Source organism: Lithobates pipiens, unplaced genomic scaffold (assembly GCF_037356315.1).
Source record: "Lithobates pipiens isolate NorthernLeopardFrog02 unplaced genomic scaffold, aLitPip1_a1.2 Scaffold_25, whole genome shotgun sequence".
Lineage (NCBI taxonomy): Eukaryota > Metazoa > Chordata > Amphibia > Anura > Ranidae > Lithobates > Lithobates pipiens.
The window spans coordinates 150,918,095-150,942,277 of NW_027507787.1; positions in this window are offsets into that span (position 1 = coordinate 150,918,095).

Here is a 24,183-nt window from a genome sequence, read left to right on the forward strand (position 1 = left end):
TACCTCAAGTAATTAGGTTCCTCGCCCACTGTCAATCTTCATGGCACGTCATAGCCAATCAGGAGGTAGCATACTCCTTTATTGGGTAACTCACATAGGGCTTGTATAGGTGAAAGTGTGCAGGTACTTCTTAGTTCCTTTGACATGTGCATGTGGCTAGCAGTTGACCTTCTAACCCACTGACCTCCTTCTAAGCTCCATTAAACTGCTGAGCCCCTGAACCCTGTGCTGCTTCACACCTATAATCCTGTAAACAACATCAAATTTTCTTGCCTCCTCATTCTTTGACTGAAGGTCTAACAATTAGGAAACAAGAAGGTATTCTCCAAATCAGCATTTCTCAACCTTTTCAACACAGGGACCCTTTAAAAAACTTACAGGTCTCAGGAAACCCCTGCTAAATAATACTACATCTACACAGTAGAGTCATAATACAGTAGTGTGATTTTTAATGGGATAAATGCATCTTACTCTTGTGGTCATTGGGGAGTATTCCCCCCTAACAGATAGCTAAAAAGATCAATGGGGCCAGTGGAAACTTATCTGAGAGGCAGAAATTACTCATTGGTCAAAGACCCCCTAGCAAACTCTGGAGGGACCCTAGGGTTCCATGGAACCCTGCTTGAGATTTTCTTCTCCAAATTAATAAACCTACTAAGTTAGGTTCCTTCCCCCTCGCCAATCTTTATGACATATCTTTCTAAACCAGGAGCATACTTTCTTATTGGATAACTAGCAGAGGGCTTATGTATGTGGTCCAATGCAGATTTAGATACTAATGAATTCTATAGATGTTCCATCACAGGTGCACGTGACCAACAGTTGACCTTCAAATCCACAAATGACCACCTTCTAAGCGCCATCAAGATGCTTTTGCATTCCCATTGATTTGTATGAACAGAAAAGCAGTCCTGAAGTGAACAAAAGTCCATGCACATAGAACCCTAATTATATCATAATGAAACATGGACTTCAGGAAAGCAGAAGTTGACTGTTAAAGTGGTTGTAAACCCTTACAACACACTTTGACCTACAGGTAAGCCCCTAGATTAAGACTTACCTGTAGGTCCAAGAAATATCTCCTAAACCTACACGGTTTAGGAGATATTTGCCGAAAGACAGGCGCCAGAAGACAGCGGTACGCAGGCGCACTGAGTGCGGCACCGTCAACGGCGAATATGCCGCGCCTCCTGTGCACATGCGTGGGAGTGACATCATCGCGGCTTTGCCGAATGACAGCGGCAGAGCAGCGAGATCCACAGAGAAGATGGATGCGCCGGACTACCGGGGACAGCGGTAACATCGCTGGCTCCTGTGTCAGGTAAGTGACACATAATGGACTACTATGCGATGCATAGTAGTCCATTATGCTTTACCTTTCCAGGGAAAGAAAGAGGAAGTAAACTCATCAGGGTTTACTTCCTCTTTAAGAGGTCAAAAGGGTCCTTAATCCAATATACTTCATGGGCTTTTTTAGTGAATAGAGTACCTGCAAAGTGAATATATAGAAACTGCTGATGCACCTTGATTATCACTAAAGAGACAATGTACCTGTACGTATTGTAATCATAAATAAAACAAAGCATAGAAAATGGTGACATTAGCTGATTGGCTGGGATGATTCTCCAAAAATATTCCTATATATGCAGCCATGAGATACAATAAATTCTTGTATTCCTCTATATATATATATAGATAGACGTAGATACATACAGTATATTTTTCATGCTTTTTTTCAGTATGTAGGCAGGTACAGTCTACATTTTCCACTGCAGGTTGCACTCTTCCATAGCGGTACTACAGCTGGAGATGAAGTCGAGAGGATCATAGTTCCTCTATGGTTTCCTGGGTTACTGGGGAAGCATCCAATTGGATGCTGCCTCCCCGGGTGACTCTGGCAGCCATCTTGGATCAGGCAGAACCTATTTAAGGCACAGGCTCCCAGACCCCGCGTACATTTTGCAAGTGGGCAGAGTAGGAAATGGTACCCGATCTGTTAGGGACAGCACTAGCGTTAGGTTTCTGATGAGGAGGGGCCCCTTCCCGATTGGGCACTAGGCTGCATTCTGTTACCTCTCAACAGACGCAGTCAGTCTGGCTGGAAACGGCTTCTATTACATTGCTGGAAACTTTAAGAGCACCTGCCTAGGTAGCCTTCCTACCAAATTTTGTGAACTATTAGTACATTACTTTAATATGGTCTTCTATTGCACCTGACTGTGTGAATTATTGCCTCCACACCACACTGCACCACCCCTACAAGTAACACACTTAAAATGGAAGTAAACCCTTCCAAACAACTTTGACCTACAGGTAAGCCTAGATTAAGGCTTACCTGTAGGTCCAAGTAATATCTCCTAAACCTATATGGTTTAGGAGATATTTGCCCGAAAATGGGCACCGCTGTCTACGGCGCATGCGCCGTAGACAGCGGCGCGCAGGCGCACTAAATGCGGCAAGTCCAAGAATGGATTTGCCAAATTTGTCTACTCCCGTGCGCATGCGCGGGAGTGACGTCATCGCGGCTCCGGCGAATGGCAGCGTCGGAGCTCCGAGACGCGACTCCCGTGCGCATGCGCGGGAGTGACGTCATCGCGGCTTCTCCGCTGTCATTCGTCGGAGCTGCGAGAGACGCCACAACCAAGATGGATGCGGCGGACTACAGGTGACAGCGGCGACTTCGCTGGCTCCTGTGTCAGGTAAGTGACACATAATGAGCTACTATGCGATGCATAGTAGTCCATTATGCTTTACCTTTGCAGGGAAAAAAAGAGGAAGTAAACCCATCAGGGTTTACTTCCTCTTTAATGTCCCTGGGTGACAATGCTCATTTACTATATCTGTGGAGAAGCAATATTGTCACTCAAGGACAATACTACAAAATACCTACATCTCTTTTTGCCTTTATAGCAGCACACTAAAACTATGGCCCATGGGTAAAATCCGTCCTGCTGCAAGATTTTTTCTGGCTCTCAGATAGGGTTAATGGTCTCTCATGCAGGTCTCACACAGGACTTTAGATTGGCCTGTGGTCTCCATTTTTCCCCAAGGTCTACTCTCCCCCCTCCAGTCTCCAGAGCAGGTTCCCCTGGCTGCAGTGTCATTCACCGTTGTTGATTGCTAGTACCGCTGGTGTCCAAACAACCAATCATGTAAGTCCTCCTTATATCAGAGTTACCCCATTACATGAGAGTTCTGATCAGTGTCCTCCCCTCCAGGTGCATTGCAGGAGTGCATGTGGAATTATGCGTTTTTGTGCACTACACTAAAATGCGCTGCCTCCTGCAGACACACATGGGTGTCACTAATTCTTAAAGTATAACTAAAGGCAAAACTTTTTTGTAGCTTTGGATAGAGTGAAGAGGTATTAGAACGCTGCTTAAGGAGATTCACCATCTCTATTTGTCCTGTTTACCATTATCACTGAAAGAGAAAGTAAATGAAAATCAAAAATATTGGGTTGTCCCCAGAAAAGTAATAGAGGGGAAGTCTTCCAATGGGGTCATTAGTTCTGGTGAACTCGGGGTCCCCAAGGGAATCTCTTATTTTGCAAGGATTTCCTCTCACTTTCTGTTTGGCTATGGGACAGGAAATGAAGGGAAATCTCCACAATGGGACACAGATGGCAAAAAAAATGGACGGGTTATAACCCTCTCTTACTCTATCCACATTGGGGGAAAAAAAAGTTTTGTCTACAGTTCTACTTTAATGGCACCCCACACATATGGCAAATGTGTGTTTTTTCGCAATTTAGAAAATGGTGCCTGCTCTACTTTCTTTCACATGTGAAGGGAAGCCGACTAAAATTAATAGGTAGCCCTACATGCACTGCATGCAAACATGTGGGAACGCACAAACAAAATGCAAGTTTTGTTTTATCGGCAATGCAAAAGAGCTGTTCCTGCCAGAAACCTTGTGAGCTTATCACTTCCTGGCTCATTGCCTGTGCGGCACGCTTATCAGTTACAATGCCTTGAAAAAGTATTCATACCCTTTGAAATTTTCCACATTTTGTCATGTTACAGCAAAAAACATGAATGCATTTTATTGTAATTTTATGTGTTAAAACAACACAAAGTGGCACATAATTGTGAATTGAAAGGAAAATTATAAATGATTTTTAAAATTTTTTACAAATAAATATCTGAAAAGTGTGGCGTGCATTTGTATTCAGCCCCTTTACTCTGATACCCCTAACTAAAATCTAGTGGAACCAATTGCCTTAAGAAGTCATCTACTTAATAAGTAAATAGAGTCCACCTAGAGTAATAATAAGTAAATAGAGTCCACCTGTGTGTAATTTAATCGTAGTGTAAATACAGCTGTCCTGTGAAGCCCTCATAGGTTTGTTAGAGAACCTAAGTGAACAAACAGCATTACGAAGGCCAAGGAACACACCAGACAGGTCAGGGATAAAGTTGTGGAGAAGTTTAAAGCAGGGATAGGTTATAAAAAAATATCCCAAGCTTTGAATGTCTCACAGAGCACTGTTCTATCCATCATCCGAAAATGGAAAGATTATGTCACAACTGCAAACCTACCAAGACATGGCCGTCCACCTAAACTGACAGGCTGGGCAAGGAGAGCATTCATCAGAGAAGCAGCCAAGAGGCCCATGGTAACTCTAGAGGAGCTGCAGAGATCCACAGCTCAGGTGGGAGAATCTGTCCACAGAACAACTATTAATCATGCCCTCCACAAATCTGGCCTATAGAAGAGTGGCAAGAAGAAAGCCATTGTTGAAAGAAATCCATAAGAAGTTCAGTTTGCAGTTTGTGAGAATCCAATTGAAAGAGACAGCACACATAAGCTCCCCGCCCGCAGACCCCGACAACCGATGGCCAGGGTTGTCGGGAAGAGGCCCTTATCAACATGGGGACAAGGTGCTTTGAGGTGCACCCCCCCATCCCCCACGTTGAGGGCATGTGGCCTGGTGCAGCTCGGGGCCTGGTGCGGCTCGGGGGGGGGGGGGGCGCTCGCTCGTCCCCACCCCTTTCCTGACCGGCCGGGGAGCGTGCTCGGATTAAGGCCTGATATGGACCTGGGGGGGGGGGGGGGCCACACCGTTTTTTCGGCGTAGGGCTTCCCCTTTAAGTCCATACCAGGTGACGGGGCCAGCGACGTGTCAATCTCGCCATTGACTTCCCGACTACCTGGAGCCGCGTTCAAAATGAACGGACTTTCCTCCGTGTGGGGGAAAGTCTGTTCATTTCAAAAGAACGGCGGACTAGCACACAGACAGCCGGATTGTCCACCGGACTCGCAGTCCGGCGGACAATTTTTGAGTCAAAACTACTTTCTAAGTCCGCCGGACTTTTGGGGAAAAAAAGTCTGCCGGAGCCCACAAACAGGCGGATTGACCAAGTCTGCCGGATAGTCTAATCGTGTGTACACGACATAAGAGTACCCTCTGATCCTATACTAAGAGACTGTTCGTTAACTATGTTTTTTGCAAATAAAAATCCCTTTAAGCGGATCTGTCGTCAGTCTCTAAAGTTTCTGGGCCATTTACATTGGGAACCCCTAGACGCAAATCGAGGTGAAGAAGGTAACGGTAAGCCCAATCAAACCAGCAGCTCCTTTGGGGGTTAGTGCTACACAGAACACCTCCCTTCTATAGTCCACGACATTTCATGTGACCCTTGCACCTAAACAAAACAAAATAACTGCTCCAAGTGAAATCTGCTAGGCTGCAGGTAAACAAGCATCAGGTGGGGTGCATGCCATATCACTGCTGCAGAGAACATATAGGAACAAAAATAGGATGACCGCACTCCCAATACGATGCAAAATTGAAGATTTATTAAGAAGTATAAAAGCATGTACAAACAAGCAATGACATGAAGGCAATGGCAGGCCAAAAGGTGGCGTGTTTCACACGACTAGGGTGCTTCATCAAAAACCCTTGCACCTCTTCTGCATCTGCGGCACCCCCTCCTCTCCACCCCCACATTGTCTCAGCAGTCGACAGCAGAAAGAAGGACAGAACTATTCTGCCAAATCCTGCACCTATTCATGCAGCCACTGAGAGGCTTGCCTCTCCCCACCCCCACCTCAGCAGTCGGCAGTAGAGAGGAGGACAGAAATCCTCCTACAGCTCCTGCACCTCTCTGTGCAGCCCCAGCCAGGGGCGTATCTAACGCAAGGCAAACAAGGCGTTTGCCTTGGGCAGAATTTTTCAGGGGGCCAGTGCCACCCCCCAGATAGAAGGGCAGAGGCAGCTCTTTAACCACTTCCAATTCTTTTGGTGGTTGTACAGGGTTGATGCCTGCATTGTAATAGCAATTGGAGTGCCTTACTAGCTGCTTTTGGGATATCTCAGCCAAAGGGCATAGGTTTTCTTAAATCCCTTGGCCTGCCGGTAGAACCTATATATTCGGGTGGAGTCAGGTGATCACTGTTTTGTGCCACCTGGGCGGCTGTCTGGGTGGACATGTGTACTGCCTGGGCTGCTAGGCCAGAGTTTGGGCCTATCCCGGGCATATCTGGCTTCTAGGCTGTCTGAGGGCATATCCAGAAGCAAGAGAGCAGCATAGGGTTGGCATTGTGGCTTGCAGTCAAACCAGAAGTGATGGTTCTGCCAGCCAGAGAACCTGTCATGGTTGGAGGTAGAGGGGAAGCTGTCACCACTAAGGGACCAACCACCTTATTACCAGAGACCACAGTGAGTAGCTGAAGTAAGTACCGGAGCAGTGTTTTCACCAACCGGGGATGGTGAGGAATTGGAAAACTTCAGCAGCTGTCAAGCCAGGGACCCAGCCAGCCAGGTGACGCTTGCCGAGCAGCCTTGTGTGTCAAGCCAGGGCCCGAGCAGGCCTGTGGGGTGAAGCTTCAGAAGTATCTGGAGTGCCAAGCTAGGAACCCAGCAGAAAAGTGGGGGTGATACTAGATACTAAAGTGAAGATTGGAAGAGCTCAAGGGATTCAGTGGCAGGGAATCAGCAAGTCTAGTATGAGAGACTTGGAGCTCAGTGGGTTGAGAACCTACAAGAAGTGACTGTATAAAAGTAAAGGAGTTCGTTACAACTTGTGTTGGGAACTGTTCTAAGACTGTTGCCATAGGAGACAGCATTCCTACACATGCAGATGTGGTGTCTTGCTGGATGCCTTTCCCTGCATGGCTGTCTACCTGTAGAAGTCTTGGAATCTGCTAATTAACATTGCAACTACCTAAGGGTGTCCTGACCCTAACCTTCTCTCCCAAAGTTCTGTTCAAGAGAAATAAAATCTCTTTGCATTCAAGAAGTGTCTGGCACCCATGAATCTATCTTGCATTACACCGACTATGCCTTACAACCCACTCTATACAGAAGGATGTGAGCAACTCTTGGCCCTGGAGGCTCTCATTAGACTGAAGGAGGTCTGGGACTTTGCTACATGTCTATCAAAGTACCCGGGCTATGAGGCAGGGCTGTGTGTGACAGTGAGTGAGGGGAACACTCAGCAATTCTAATGAAAGCTGTTACAGTGATGGTCCTCTGCACTTTTGTGATCCTGCAGCCTGCTCTCCTCTCTCTTCCCTGGGGCGATGGCTGGGAGAATGGCTCCCATTCAACTTCGGACCCCCCGCTCCAAGGCAGCCCATGCTCGTCAGCCCTCATTTTGCACTCGTAGGCAAAAGGAAAATTTGAGGGCTGTGTTAGTAAGTTGGTGATGCGTGAGGAGACAGATGGATTGAGCTGGGGGGTGGAGAGATAGAATCCTCCCCATCAAATCAGAGCACCCTATACATGGGCCCCCCCCATCACATCCAGTCACACAGTTCTCCATCCCAGAGTCCCCAAATCTCACAGTCCCCTCTTCACATCAAAGGCCTACAGCAGTGCCGCAGAGGACAATAAGTGAAGTAGACCTGGAGGAGGTGGACTTCCAAATTCTCTTGATGCATGCTGGCAGCCCTGGATCAGATTAATGCATTGACATGGTGCTGGTGAGCTGGCTGCCATTACCATAGCAACAAATGATGCAGTGCATCCTGGTCCTAGAGTGTCATTGGTTGTTATGGAGCTGGCGTTTGGCCATATGCCCCATGGCAACTCATGATGCTGATCCGATAGATAGATAGATAGATAGATAGGTAGATAGATAGATAGATAGATAGATAGATAGATAGATAGATAGATAGATAGATAGATAGATAGATAGATAGATAGATACTGTGGACACAGTATACAATACATAGTGTAGGTTGAAGGAAATATTAACCTGTTTGGATAACTGATCATAACACAGATGCCTTAATTTTCATGGCATAGATTCAACAAGGTGTTGGGTCACATTCCTCAGAGACTTTGGTCCATAGTGACATGATAGCATCACACAGTTGCTGCAGATTTGTCAGCTGCACATCCACAATGTGAATCTCCCATTCCACCACATCCCAAAGGTGCTCTATTGGATTGAGATCTGGTGACTGTGGAGGCCACTGGAGTGCAGGGACCTCATTGTCATGTTCAAGAAACCAGAGATGAGATGATTTGAGCTTTGTGACATGGTGCATTCTCCTGCTGGAAGGAGCCAACAGAAGATGGTTATAACGGTTAGGGACGGACATGGTCAGGAACAATACTGTGCCAAGAAAATGTCCCCCACACCACCACCACCACCAGCCTGAATTGTTGATACAAGGCAGGATGGATCCAGGCTTTCTTGTTTACACTGAAATTCGGTCATTTTGGTGAACCTGTGCAAATTGTAGCCTCAGTTTCCTGTTCTTAGCTGACAGGAGTGGCACCTGATGTGATCTACTGCTGCTGTAGCTCATCTGCTTCAAGGTTTAATGTGTTGTGTGTTTAGAGATTATATTCTGCATACCTTGGTTGCTCATTGTCCTCTGACCTCTGAAATCAACAAGACATTTTTCTCCACTGGATATTTTCTCTTTTTCAGACCATTCTCTGTAAACCCGAGAGATGGTTGTGCGTGAAAATCCCAGTGGGTTAGCAGTTTTTAAAATAATTAGACTAGCCCGTCTGGCACCAACAACCATGCCACGTAAAGGCCTGGTTCACAGCTATGCAGGTTGCAGTTTTCATATTCCAGGTACATTTCGCATTTTTCAATAAATGTTTTTGATCCATTGAAGTCTATGGAACCAAAAACCAGAAAAAAAGCCCTGGCCCTTTCCATAAAATGCACAGATGTGAACGTGACCCATAAAAAACCATGATAAATGGACTGTGGAGTGTTTTCTCAAAACTGAAAATGCACAAAAAAATGCATAGTTGAGAACCAGGCCTAAATCCCCTTTAGGCTGGATTCACACCTATGAAGTTTTAGTGCTTTTTGCATTTTGCAGATTTGCACTACAGTCCATTTAACATGGTTTCCTATGGAACACGTTCTGTAGAGCAAATCTGCAAAATGCAAAAAGCACTAAAAATACATAGGTGTGAATCCAATCTTATTCCCCATTCTGATGCTCGGTTTGAACTTCAGGAAGTCGTCTTTACCACGTCTAGATGCCTAAATACATTGAGCTGCTGCCATTTGATTAGCTGATTAGCAATTTGTGTTACCAAGCAATTGAGCAATAGATCCAGTCTTAAGCTGGCCATACACCATACAATCTTCTTATTCAATTTCCTTTAGATTTACCTTCAACTGTGTGGTACAAGGGCCTGTCTGATTGCACACAAATTGAAAGTGTTTAGATATGACCTCATATTATATGGTTTTGGTAAATCTAAAGGAAATCTATAGAAGAAAATTGTATAATGTATGGCCAGCATTAGGCTGGATTCACACCTATGCATTTTTAGTGGTTTTTGCATTTTGCAGATTTTCACTACAGAACGTGTTCCATAGGAAACCATTTTAAATGGACTGTAGTGCAAATCTGCAAAATGCAAAAAGTGCCAAAAATGCATAGGTGTGAATCCAGCCTTAAGAAGAAAGAAACTTCCACTGAACTTGTAGATAAACAATAACCCCTCAGATGACATACGGGGAGCGCCCTAATAATATGTTCTGTATGGCAGCACATTTGGACAGGCTGTGTGTGCAACGTTCATCCTTTTTCCCCCCAGACCCCCCTAATTTAGATCTGGAGGTGTGTTCTCTGCATTCATTTGCAGCTGTTAAATCAAACCCCTTCCAATGGAGCGATCATAAATATGGAAAGACAACGCTTTGATTTCATTTTTTCTATTTGTTTCCCTTGTTTAGGGAACAACATAAAAGGGAATTATAAAACACGATCCTGAGCAATATACCTCCTTTCTAGATACTGAATATTAACTGGGGGGGGGGGGGGGACACCCATTTGCAATGCAGCAACACGCAGTTACAAGCGCCACATCTGAAAGTGATCCGCCATAGGAAACCAAGACACGTGCTGACTCCAGAATCCTCCGACAGACATCAGGGACTCTGTCATCCCCGCCGCTCCACAGAGACATCAAGGACACATGTCACTCACTCGAAGACACATTGGGGGCACCGCGCTCTCCTTACTCTACCCTGGGGGGGGGGGGGGGGGCAGCATATATGTCGCTCTATCTACACACACTGCAAATATGTTGTTATTTCATTATCTTATGAACGCTATAACAGCGAATACACAAACCCCGGGCTGTGTTTATACAGAACAATGAGCCTCATTTATGTACAAGTACCCCTCCCCCAAACATCAGATTTTTGCAAGCAGAGAAATAGACTTAGGCATCCATAAAAATGAAGGAATGTTAATAAACCATAGTGCACAAATCTCATCAGAACAACATCAGCTCTATTCATATGAAGCTTTATATACACTGATCAGCCATAGCTTTGTGACCACTACCAGGACCCATCGAGGCATGAACTCCACTAGACCTCTAAAGGTATGTGGTGGTATCTGGCACCAAGTTGTCTGTAGCAGATCTTTTAAGCCAGGGGTGCCCAACCAGTGGCCCACGGAGCCCTCTGATGTGACCCGCGACCTCCTGCTCTGGGATAGAATAGAAAGAATACTGTTATTAAAGGTCAGTTTATTAGTAAAATCACTGTGTATATATGGGCATATCTTTTCTGCAGTGGTTACTGGGCTGCTTTCAAACTGATCTGCAGGTGTAGAGCAGTTTACCTGCGGGTTACCTGCACTGAGCTATAGACTTCTATTATTACCTGCGAGTTTGGTGAGCTATGTGAAAGTGCACCAAACATGCAGAATATAATAGAAAGCTATTGCAAACTGCAGTAAAGCCAAAGGTACACTGCATTGCACACGTGGTGCAGGTAAACTGCAGCGCATCAGTGTGAAAGCAGCCTTGGACCCCTTTCACACGGTCAGTCCAACAGTTCGACCAATTGGACCCTCCATTCACCTCTAAGTAGTGGCAGACATAAACAGACTTGTATTCTACCTCCAATACGATCCGCTAAAAAGTATTGTGGGCTGCGTCCGTGTCCGCTCTCCAAATGCAGAGTGGACACGGAGATGCCATCCACTGCTCCGCTCATTGTGGCCCGCGACCGGTTACCAAGTCGCTTAAGTGGCCCTCGCTCTTCAAAAGGTTGGGCACCCCTGTTTTAAGCCCTTGTACACACGGTTGGACATTCCAACAACAAAATCCGTCGGATTTTGTCCGATGGATTTTGTCCGAAACTGGTGTTGCATACACACGGTCGGACAAAGTTGTCGGAAAATCTGATCGTTCAGAACGTAATGACATTTCAGGCTAGTAGTCAATAGCTTTGGTCTAGGAATTTGATCTGAACATGCGTGTCACTTTGTCCGATTGGAATTCTCTACAAACGATCGGACAAAGTCCGATCGGATCATGTTGTAGGAAAATTTTTATAGCCCAGCTCTAAAACGTTGTCGGTCGGATATTCCGACGGAAACAGTCCGATGGAGCCCACACACGGTCAGATTATCCGACAACACGGTCCGATCGGACATTTTCCATCGGAATGTCCGACCGTGTGTACAAGGGCTAAGTCCTATAAGTTGGGAGGTAGCCTCTATGGATCGGATTTTTTTTTCCAGCACATCCCACAGATGGTCGATTGTATTGAGATTTGGAGAATTCAGTGGCCAAGTCAACAGATTGAACTCACTGTTGTGTTCCTCAAACCATTTTTTAAGTCATCAGACCAGGCCACCTTCTTCCATTGCTCTGTGGTCCAGATATGATGCTCATGTGCCCGTTGTAGGCGCTTTTGAAGTTTTATATACGCTGATCAACCATAGCATTATGACCACCCCCAGAACTCATTGAGGCATGAACTCCACTAGACCATAAGAGGGTATGCAGTGATATCTAGCAGCAAGCTGCCTGTAGCAGATTTTTTAAGTCCTATAAGTTGGGAGGTGGCTTCATGGCTTGGACTTGTTTTTCCAGCCCATCCCACAGATGCTCGATTTGATTGAGATTTGAAGAATTCTGTGGCCAAGTCAACACCTTAAACTCACTGTTGTGTTCCTCAAACCATTTTTTAAGTCATCAGACCAGGCCACCTTCTTCCGTTGCTCGGTGGTCCAGTTCTGATGCCTATTGTAGGTGCTTTTGGCTGTGGACACAAGTCAGCACGGGCACCCTGGCCAGTTGTGACTATGCAGCCCCATACACAACAAACTGTCATGCACCTTCCTTCAGGGGCGGATCCAGAGTCTAATCTCGGGAGGGGCACTGCTATAAAATATGTTTTTGGGGGGCAATTTATATGGGAAATGGCTGGTATTGGCGCTTCAATCATTACGGCACCATGGTTGTTATGGTGTCAGGATGATTGAAGTGCATTATTTCTATTAATACATTGTAATATAAAATTAAATGGTTCAACTCACCATATTGCAGAATCAGTGGGAGCCCTGAGGATGTCACTTGCCATGTCGCCTGCCACCAAATGTGGATTGTCACTTGTCACCAAATGCGGATTGTTACTTGCCACGTCACCTGCCACACATTGCGGATTGTCACTTGCCACGTAGCCTGCCACACATTGCAGATTGCCACTTGCCACGTCACCTGCCACACATTGCGGATTGTGACTTGCCACGTCACCTGCCACACATTGCGGATTGTCACTTGCCACGTCGCCTGCCACCAGATGCGGATTGCCACGTAGCCTGCCACACATTGCGGATTGCCACTTGCCACGTCACCTGCCACACATTGGGGATTGTCACTTGCCACGTCACCTGCCACACATTGCGGATTGTCACTTGCCACGTTGCCTGCCACACATTGCGGATTGTCACTTGCCACGTAGCCTGCCACACATTGCGGATTGTCACTTGCCACGTCACCTGCCACACATTGCGGATTGTCACTTGCCACGTTGCCTGCCACACATTGCGGATTGCCACTTGCCACGTCACCTGCCACACATTGCGAATTGTCACTTGCCACGTAGCCTGCCACACATTGCGGATTGTCACTTGCCACGTCACCTGCCACACATTGCGGATTGTCACTTGCCACGTCACCTGCCACACATTGTGGATTGCCACTTGCCACGTAGTCTGCCACACATTGTGGATTGCCACTTGCCACGTAGTCTGCCACACATTGCGGATTGTTACTTGCCACGTCACCTGCCACACATTGCGGATTGTCACTTGCCACGTCACCTGCCACACATTGCGGATTGCCACTTGCCACGTAGCCTGCCACACATTGCGGATTGTCACTTGCCACGTCACCTGCCACACATTGCGGATTGTCACTTGCCACGTCACCTGCTACACATTGCGGATTGTCACTTGCCACGTCACCTGCCACACATTGTGGATTGCCACTTGCCACGTAGTCTGCCACACATTGCGGATTGCCACTTGCCACGTAGCCTGCCACACATTGCGGATTGTCACCTACTGGTGGTCTTTTGTTGGGTCCCAGAGTGAAGATAGGCAGCAGAGAGATGATGCAATCTCTCTGCTGCACACAGCTTCCTACACAGTGAAGGCGGAACTGGAGGGATGCAGGGCAGTGAGAGATGATGTCATCTCCCTGCTCCCCTGCCTGCTGGCTTCCTGATTGGCCAGCAGCCCTCCTAAGCCGACCAGCTGCCCCCCCCCTCACCCATCCACTCAGCGCGGGTACCCGCGGAACCGACCGCGATTGGACCCGCGGAACCGGCCGCGGGTACCCGCGGAACCGGCCGCGATTGGACCCGCGGAACCGGCCGCGATTGGACCCGCGGAACCGGCCGCGATTGGACCCGCGGAACCGGCCGCGGGTACCCGCGGAACCAGCCGCGATTGGACTCACGGAACCGGCCCGCGGGTACCCGCGGAACCGGCCGCGATTGGACCCGCGGAACCGGCCGTGCTGTCATCAGCTGGCGGTATTCTCGGAGGGGGCAATTGACCCGTTGCCCCCCCCCCTGGATCCGCCCCTGCCTTCCTTTGAGTTGGATCCATTGATGTGGTTCCATATCCCTGGGCACCATAACTTCACCCAGAAGCCTTTTAGACCTGCCTAGGTAGACACCTAGTGGAGCCATATCTGTGGTGAGTGCGCATTCTGGTGGTAGTGGGCGTGGGGAATTGCAGTGATTATTTGCATTGTTCTGAGCACCTGTGTATACAATTTCTTTTGAGGATCTGTTTTCACATCCATCACTGGGAACACTTTATAAACTTTTTCATATTTTTTATTTATTTTTGTACACCCATGACCCTGTTGCTAGTTCTCCAGTTTTCGTTCCTTTGACCACTTTTAGTAGGTCCTGACCATTTTTTTCTGCTTTTACATCAGCTTCAGTGACAACATGTTCACTTGCTGCCTAATATATTCCATACACTTTCAGATATTATCGCAACAAGATAATTAATGTTATTCATTTTATCTGTCAATGGCACAATGTTATAGGAGATTGGTGCAAATTCCCCCCAGCCATAAACAACTGTAAAGAGAGAGAATTCATTTTTTTAGTTTTTAGTTTTTAGTATTTTTTTTGTTTTTGTTTTTACTTCCTGCATCCCCACCTATTTGAGGATTACTCATCCAGCTTGATGTCTCAACATCATGTGCATTCAAAGATATGCTGAGGACTGGTTTATAGGAGCTGGCAGAGACCCTCAGTGTGCCTGCACAAAATCCAGCGATTCCCCCCAAGTGCATGCCCAGATGTGTAGTACATCTCTCCATGTTCTTGTTCCGAATACAGTACGTTGCAGTTGCTTAATCGTGATTTATCTTTCAAATTCTTGCTCGCTGTCACAGGTAGGATTCGTTACCCCCCTTGTCGTATCACGTTAAACCAGCTTATTTCTCATTTTGTTCCCCATTCCTTGTTTGTTTCTGCCGTGCTTACGAATCGTTACGAATGTAAGCCTCCAGTACGCAGCAGTCTCTGTATCTTCTCCGATTCACAACGGATGCATGGCACACTTACCACAGTCTGATTCGTACCTATTCGCATCAGCGGCACAACGGTTTGCATCAGAAACATCCCGCACCGATTCATACCTCTCACTACCATACCCTACTAACGATTCGTTGTCTCACTCACCAGTCCATATCAGTTCATGGCATACACATCACTCCAATTCAAGCCTAAGTCGCTTTGGCGTAACAGACGCTTCACTCGCATCCCACACACCAAACGTAGTGGTGCGTACCATACCCCACCTTTCATTATTCATGTCATTGTGCTGACCTATTAGACCTATTATTAGCATCACACTCCAAACTGAACCTAGTCTCACCAGAGGCACAATGATTCGCGTCACTCGCATCCCACGCACTGATTCGTACCGGTTAGTACCATACCCTATGATTCATTATTCATATCATTGTTCTGACCGATTCGGATCCGATCAGTAGCTACATGCGTCACACTCCTAACCGAACCTAGTCACATCGGCGGCACAATGGTTCGCATCACGAGTATTCCACACTCAATTCGTTACACTCCCTTTCATAAATCGACAAATCTTACGTATGCCATTTTCACAGTTTGTTCCTACACATACTATTTCTGCTATCCTTTTCTTTTCGCCTATCAGTAGGTTATCCTTTCTTGCAATCATTGCAAGAATACACATCAGCAATCGCTGCAAAACTTGTATCTCAACATATACCCATTGCATTTGATTTAAACAAGCTTCTCAGCATACACTCCTTGCAGGGCCGTCTTTAATATTGATTGGACCCTGGGCAAACATTTTCTTGCCCCCCCCATGCATTTTCCCTCTCCACTTGCTCTAAGCCCCTGTACACATGGTCGGACATTCTGACAACCAAATCCATTGGATTTTGTCGGACGGATTTTGTCAGACGGATTGTGTCCGAAATTGTTGCATACACACGGTCGGACCAAGTTGTCGGAAAATCCGATCATTCAGAACGTGATGACGTTATTTCGTTACGACGGGACTACGTTCAGGCTAGTAGCCAATAGCTTTGGTGTAGGAATTTGATCTGAGCATGCGTGGCACTTTGTCCAATCAGAATTCTCTACACATGATCGGAGTATGCCCGATCGGACCAGTTTGTCGGAAAATATTTCCAACAAGTTGGAAAATTGGGTCCGACGGATATTCCACACACAGACGGATTATGCGACAACACGGTCCGATAGGACACATTCCGACGGATTCTCCGACCGTGTGTACAAGGGCTAAGACATACAATAAATAACAGCTAGACTTAAAATCAGTTTACTGTATCCGATCAGGCAGCAATTGCGACTGGTTGCCAGCGGATACAGCATATCATTACTGCTTAATGACTGGTTGCTAGAGGTTACAACAAACATTTGGCTCACTGATTAGTTGCTAGAGGTTACAGCAAATGATTTCTGCTTGTTAATTGGTTGCTAGAGATTACTGTACAGTAATACTACTCACTGATTGGTTGCTAGAGGTTATAGCACATCATCTCCTCACTGCAGGGTATACATATATGATAAGAAGTACTAATGCGCACAACCCAAAAAATTCCTACCTAAAAATGTCACTATACGAAAGATTTATTGGGAAGCTGCCAACATAAAAAGGCGATCTCTGCACAATTTAAGGACATATATAATAAATAGTATGTGGCACTACCTTACTTCCTATTCAATATTAAATATATAAATTAATTAATTCAAATCAATAAAGTGTAATCAATCATAAATGTGCAAACCTACTATCGTGACAATGTGCAAAATTAGCTAGAATTAATCCATATCCACAGGAAAAAAAGTGCAACACATATATCACAATAATGAGCAAAACAGCAAATAATTTTTAAAAGTGCATCCGTGCATGCGTATATTACGCTGATAATGTATTTAAGTGAATAAATTAAACTTCTCAATAAGTCCCACAATGATGAATAATCTTCCATAAAAATTCAAATTCAAATTGATCATGCAACAAATAGGTGCAGTTCACTTCAAACAGTGTCAGTCCACCAACGTAGTGTTCAGATGTGCTCTGGAGTGTGCCCTTTGTTTCCCCCAGCCTCACACCTCAAGAAATGGCCACTACAGGCCGTATGTCACTATATGTATAATGGCTGTAGATTTCTCCTTGACTCCTTGCAAGTCCAGCCCGTCAGCCCGTCATAAGTATAAATAAGCCATTGATCTTATACTCATATACAATGATGGGGAGAGAGAGAAAGGGGCTCCAATGTGTAGTATCGTAAAATAAACTTTATTAACAAAATATCCACACTTACAGTTCAGCGGAATATCTAGCGCTTGTAAACACGGGTTACTTCCGGTCTCGGCCGCGACTGGAAGTGATGACAATGACACCTGGCTCCTCCTGGCTCCTCCTTAGGGAGGAGCTAGGTGTCATTGTCATCACTTCCAGTCATAGTCAGGTGCGTAGTTCACGGGGTTTCTCCATAACATCACTCTGCATCACTCTTGCACTATACTGTTACTTCACATACATCATTGGACATACTCTTTAGGCGTTCGTTTCTGTCACATATGTCTATACATGACACTATTTTCGAAGGATGCCCTTCACCTCGCAGACAAGGCCACTTAACAGTAGGATTGCTGGCAGTGCAAGTAGAGTTGCCACCACATCCCTTTAAACCTGAACACATATGAAATGCACAGGTTCTGAGGCTAATCTAATGCAGATAAGGCACCAAGTGAGTTTAATTACCACATTAATCAGCCACAGAACCTGTGTAATTCATATGTGTTCGGTTTTAAAGGGATGAGGTGGCAACCTGAAGTGCAAGTGTTGGCCGGCCGAGTATACGTCACCAACTACAAACTGCAAAATTCCTACGTAGGACATACCAGACTTCATCTTCTCGCCGTAGTATGCCCTGGGGTTCTGCTATTTAGGTTTGTGCTTGCCACAAACAGGCATCGAAGCTATAGTTTATCTGGCCAGTCACCTCCTGGTCCACCTCAGTCACCTCGTACTCTTCTGAGTTTTCTAAATTCTCACTCTAAATAGTTCTGCCAAAACAGAACACTGTTAGCTCCTGTCTACGCCTATCATTCCTTTTTCTGTACTTCTCTTTTCTTCCTCTCCGAGCTTTCTCTTTACCACTCCGATCTCTATCCTACGGCTATGTCTCTTCATAACATGAGCACCCCCGCCCCTTTTGTCTTCTAGACTGAGCCATGTCAAAGGCTGGCAGAGAGGACGCCACACCTAACCCTCTGTCACCCTCCGCGGGCTGAGAGTATGGCAGCGTACAGTCACCCAGGGTCATGGACCATCCCCAAGCTCATTCTTGAGCCAAGACGCAGAGATATTTTCTGTCCTGCCACGGCCAGGAAGGCAGAACTTTTCAGGCTCCTCCAGCTGCTGCTGGGCCCAGCACCCAGTAGGCATCCCTGTTATCCATCTCTGGGGCCATTTGCTAGCTACATTCTTTGGTCTCGTCCTTAACCGCAACAGTTTCGGACGTCCAGACCAGAATAACCCTTTTGGAAGTTCACCCACCCTCCCTGATCCGGTCTTGGTCCCGACGACAGCTTCTACATATGCAGGTACACCAGGCTCTACACCAGGGGTGTCCAACCTGTTGAAGAGTGAAGGCCAGGTAACCGGTTGCGGGCCACAATGAGTGGAGCGGGCAGATGACAGATTCGTGTCCACTCCGCATATGCAGAGCGGACACGGACACAGCCTGTTCTACTCTATGGGCCCTCTCATCCGATCTGCCCAGATGGAAGGGCATGGATGCCCTGTTTTTGTAGGGGGATCGGATTGGAGGTAGGTAGGTGTAAACAGACACAAGTCCATTTATGTCTGCTGCTCCATAGAGGTGAATGGAGGGTCTGATTGGATCGGACTGATCGTGTGAAAGGGGCCTGAGGCTAGGGACCGTTAGGCCCACCACAACAGCAGTAGGTAGACAAGTTGGGATGACCAGTCTTTTCAGTTGTAGGGTGCAACGATATGCAACAACTTCAATGGCGGGTGCTCCTTCAGCCAGTGCTGCCTACTGCACGTCTGTACTTCATGCCACAAGGCTCACCCAAAGTCCACTTGTCGTCTAAAGCAGCTTAACAAATCCTAAGTTGGATGGATGTCCTGTGGCTGAGCTTCTACCTCTCCACACACCCCACCCCCCCCCACCCCTTCACTGGCAGTATTTCTGCTACACGGCTTCGCAGCAGGATTCCACACCGGCTTCATCACCTTAGGAACCAAAAGAAGAGCACACAATGCTCCAGGCAAATCTTTAGGTGCAAATGGATGACAGGAGCAAACCCCGGCTCACCACTGTCCAATGCGAATAAAATGTAGAAATGGTCGCACTCTGAATTTCCAAAAAACTTGCTTGATGTACCTTTATTGTCACAAGTGTATCAGACAAACACAGGACAAGCAGTTGACATGTTTCACAAGTGATAGCTTGCTTGTTCATCACCTTACCCCTTTCCACTCACCAGTGCAAGAACCTACAGTCAGCGGCCATCAATGCTCGGGCCATAGACACCCTCTTACAGACGAAGTTAGATAAAGGGTTCATCATCTGCCCCTTCTCACAGTCACCTTTCCAGATTTGGAGAGTCAGCCCTATTGGGCTTGTCAAGGGCAAGTTCACAAATAAACTCTGCTAAGTTTACGACTTGTTTGCACCTCATTTCTCACATATCCCTAGTTTGAACTCCCTGATCCCTTCCGAGGAATTTTCTCTCAAGTACACGTCAATCGACATGGCCATCCAGGCCATCATTAAGATAGGCCCCAACGCCTGGCTATCCAAAGTGGATATCGCATATGCCTTCAAGCTCCTGCCTGTCAAACCATCCCTCTGGCGGTGGCACGACATGAAGTGGAGGGATTCTTACTATTTGCCACCAAGCTGACCTTTGGCTGTAAAGGCAGCCCATGGCTGTTTGACGTTTTCGCCCAGTTCATCATTTAGATCCTATCATACCAGGCCCAGTGCCACAAGGTTATCCATTAGACAACGCTCTGCTCATTGATTGGCCAGGCATACCCCCGGTAGATCTAGATAAGCTAAAAGAGGTCTTTAACAATCTCAATGTGCCTATAGCCGAACACAAAGTGGAAGGCCCGGCACTTAACATGACCTTCTTGGGCATCGTCCTGGACACGCAGGTTATGCAGGCTAGCATGCCTGCTGACAAACTAGCCTGTGTTAGGTCGGTCATTCACGATTTTACCTGGTCACAGGGCTGTACTAAAAGACAGCTGCTGTCCTTGGTAGGTATGCTCAATTTTGCGATGAGGATTATTCTGCAGGGGCACTCATTCATCTCACGCCTCTTGGTCTTTCTCGCCCAAGTACAGGACCCCGACCAAGTCCTCAGACTAGACCCAGCAGCCATAGCGGATCTTAACTATGTGGGATGAGTTCCTCATTAACTGGAACAGCATATCCATGTTTATTTCCTCAGTAACAGCCTAGTCGCCACAAGTAGTCACAGACATTGCAGCCTCCACAAACTTTGCTGCTATTTTTGGCCACCACTGGTTCGCCGGTCCCTGGCCCCCAGAAATCTGCTTTATTCCTGGTTTCGCTTGATCCTCATCTTTGTTCAAACTGTACTCCATCATGGCAGCAGCCCAAGTCTGGGGCCACATGTGGACAGGTCAGACAGTACTCTTCACCACAGACAACCAGGCTACGGCCGACATCATTAATAAGGGTAGATCCAAGTCCCTCCCCATCATCAGGGCGGCACAGTGGTGTAGTGGTTAGCACTCTCACCTAGCAGTAAAAAGGGTCGCTGGTTCAAATCCCAACCATGACACTACCTGCCTGGTGTTTGCATGTTCTCCCTGTGCCTGTGTGGGTTTCCTCCGGGTACTCCGGTTTCCTCCCATACTATAAAGACATGCAGGTAGGTTAATTGGTCATAGTATATGAATGGGGACCTTGGATTGTGGGCTCCTTGAGGGCAGGGACCGATGTGAGCATGTAATGTACAGGGATATGGACAATTGTAGACACACGCTCAGGTTGAACTGGATGGACTGGTGTCTTTATTCAACCTTACTCACTATGTAACTATGTAACTATGTCCTTCCTGTGCAGGCTGGTGCAATTATCATTACATCACCAATTTAACATTCACCGTGAGCATATTCCTGGCAAGTGCAATGCTGCAGCAGATGTATCACTTCAATTTTGTCTCATTCCTCCAGCAGGTATATGGAGCAGACCCATCATCCACTCCTATCCCACCTTGGTCTCAACTAACAATGGATTGAAGCCACATCTTGCCAATGCAACCCAGCTCATTAACCACTCGCTGTCTAGCAACACACTTAAGGCTTACCGCATGGCCTGAAACACCTACTGCAGGTTCCAGCTGCTTCTCTCGGAACCACAGTAGATGACGTCACTGACGTCCTAGCCTTCATATCTTATTGCCATGCACAGCTGGCTCTCGTCATAACACTATCAGGCTGTACCTAGCCGGTATTCAGTATTTCCTGTCCTTACGGCCCATTACAGTGAAAGCCCTGCTGTGCGGAGTTCAGAAGCCGCAGTCCGTTACCAATGGTAAACACTTACCCCTCACAAGCGCTATCTTCAGAGACATGCCCGAAATCCTCACACGCTCCCCTTTGGACTCCTACCTAGCCTGGTCATCCAGGCGGCCATCTACCTGTCTTTCTATGGCTTCCTACGACCTAGCGAGTTCACCTCTGGTAGTACCAGTAGTCAGCTAGTGTACAGACACCTGCTGACTCGCTTCCCAAACCATTATGTTCTCCACCTTACGGTCTCCAAAATGTAACAAACCAGACCCAGAGTAGATATCAACTTCTTCAGGACCAGCAACCCCTAGTGCCCAGTAACCATCCTTGACCGTCTGCTCTCTCACCTACCCAGTCAGCCGTTACTGCCTTTTCACGTCAACCCCCTGACTGGCAGTCAGTTTATCAAACACGTTAGGGTCCTACTACTCAACTTAGGCCTAGGCGGTATTCTGGACATCCCTTCCGGATTGGCGCAACCTCAGCACGGAGTACCAGACCATGTGATCAAGAAGCTAGGCAGATGGAAGTCTGCCTGCTTTGCCTGATATATTCCGAACCCTCAAGTGGAGATGGCCCTAGCCTTCTCCAAACTTGCTCAATAAGCTTAGAACCAATAAAGATATAGCCCCTACCTGCTTATTTTTTCCCCCCTTTCTTGGCTAACCTACCAAATGACCAAAAGCCAAACCTCAGGTCTATTTATGTTGTAAGTCTTGTCGCATGTTTATGTGATCCACATCTGTCTTGGTCTTAGGGCAACGAGCATAAATTAAAAGACCAGTATGGTGGACTGAATTTATAGGAGGAGCCCGGTGGGTATTTTTTTTTTTTTTTTTTAATTCTTTATTTACGGATTGCAGATAATACAGGGAAAAACTGTAAAAGTCATAGATCACTCAGTTTTCCAGGGTAACAAAAACACGCGCATAATCAACCAACACTTTATGGGGGATCAGGGAAAACCAATCAGTTTGCTATAGCAGCGGCCCCAGCCGTGTCTAAATCTTCACGTTATCGTAGTCAAATTATCTGGCATCCCAGTGTCCACTTAGAAATGAGGGCAAACCCCGGGGCAATGCCCTTCCAGGCCCAGGTCGAGGGGTATCCGACATCTGTCACCGTCATTTTATCGGACAAAGAGCTCAGCCGGGACCCTCCCAAGGGTCACCAACCCCTAGCTGGGAAACCGAGGAAACAAAAAGGAGAGGTTTGTGCAATCACCGTGCATTTTAACTATATGAGGGGGTTGGGGGGTAGGGAAAGAGGGGGGAGCAAGCAGTGAGGAGAAGGGGATGGGGGTAGACAGAGTGAAAGTTATGGGGGGTTAAGAGTGCTACAGAGCAGATGGGAGAGAGTGAATCAGAGTGGAATATGAGAAGGGATGGAAAGGAGGAGGACTCCGATGGATTCCCACGGCCGGGGCCCTCCCCCTGTATACGCGCCAGAGCCTACAGATAGGATCTGTAAGCATCGGAAAACCGGAACAAACTCCAGGGCAACCATCGAGCAGTGTGTTCCTCCTCCTTGTCGCCCAGTGCCGAAGTGAGCTGTTCCATACGGTAGATGCCGCAAACTCTCGCAAACCAGTGAGACACCATTGGAGCGGCCCGCTGCTTCCACACGCTAGGTATGCATGCCCTGGCTGCACTCAGAAGATGTTTTAAGAGAGACTTGTGATACCTCCTGCACAAGAGTGGGGTCAGATTGAGGAAAATCGCCGCTGGGTCGTTCTGCAGATCGACAGCTGTGAGGTCAAAAATGATACTAAGAACCTGTCTCCAGAAATGGGTCAATTGTGAGCATTCCCAAAAGATATGTAGTAACGTGCCAGGCTGTTCACCGCATCTCCAGCACAAAGGGCTGTGACCAGGGAACATAGCTGCCAGAACAGTGGGGGTCCTGTACCATCGGGTCAAAATCTTATAAGCTATTTCCTGGTATTTACTACATAGGGAGGACTTGTGCGCAAATAGAAGCGCGCCACTCCTCTTGTCGGGTGAGAGCCGGATACGAAGGTCCCGCTCCCATTTTTCCAAGAACACCAGATGCCCCTGGGAGAGTTGATCCAGTAGGATGCGATAGGACAGGGAGAGAGATCCTCGGGTCGATCCCTCCCCTGAGCACATTTCCTCAAACGATGTTAGGGGTCTGCGGAACTCGCTACTGTTCGGTAGGGATTTCAAGAAGTGGGAGAGTTGGGCAAGCTTCCACTGTCCCAGGGCCGTGGTTGCTAACACCTCGTACATAGTGGGGACTGCTGTCCACATTCCAAGGCCAAGAAAAGAAGAGGCCCGCACCAAGTCCTGGCCAAGATCG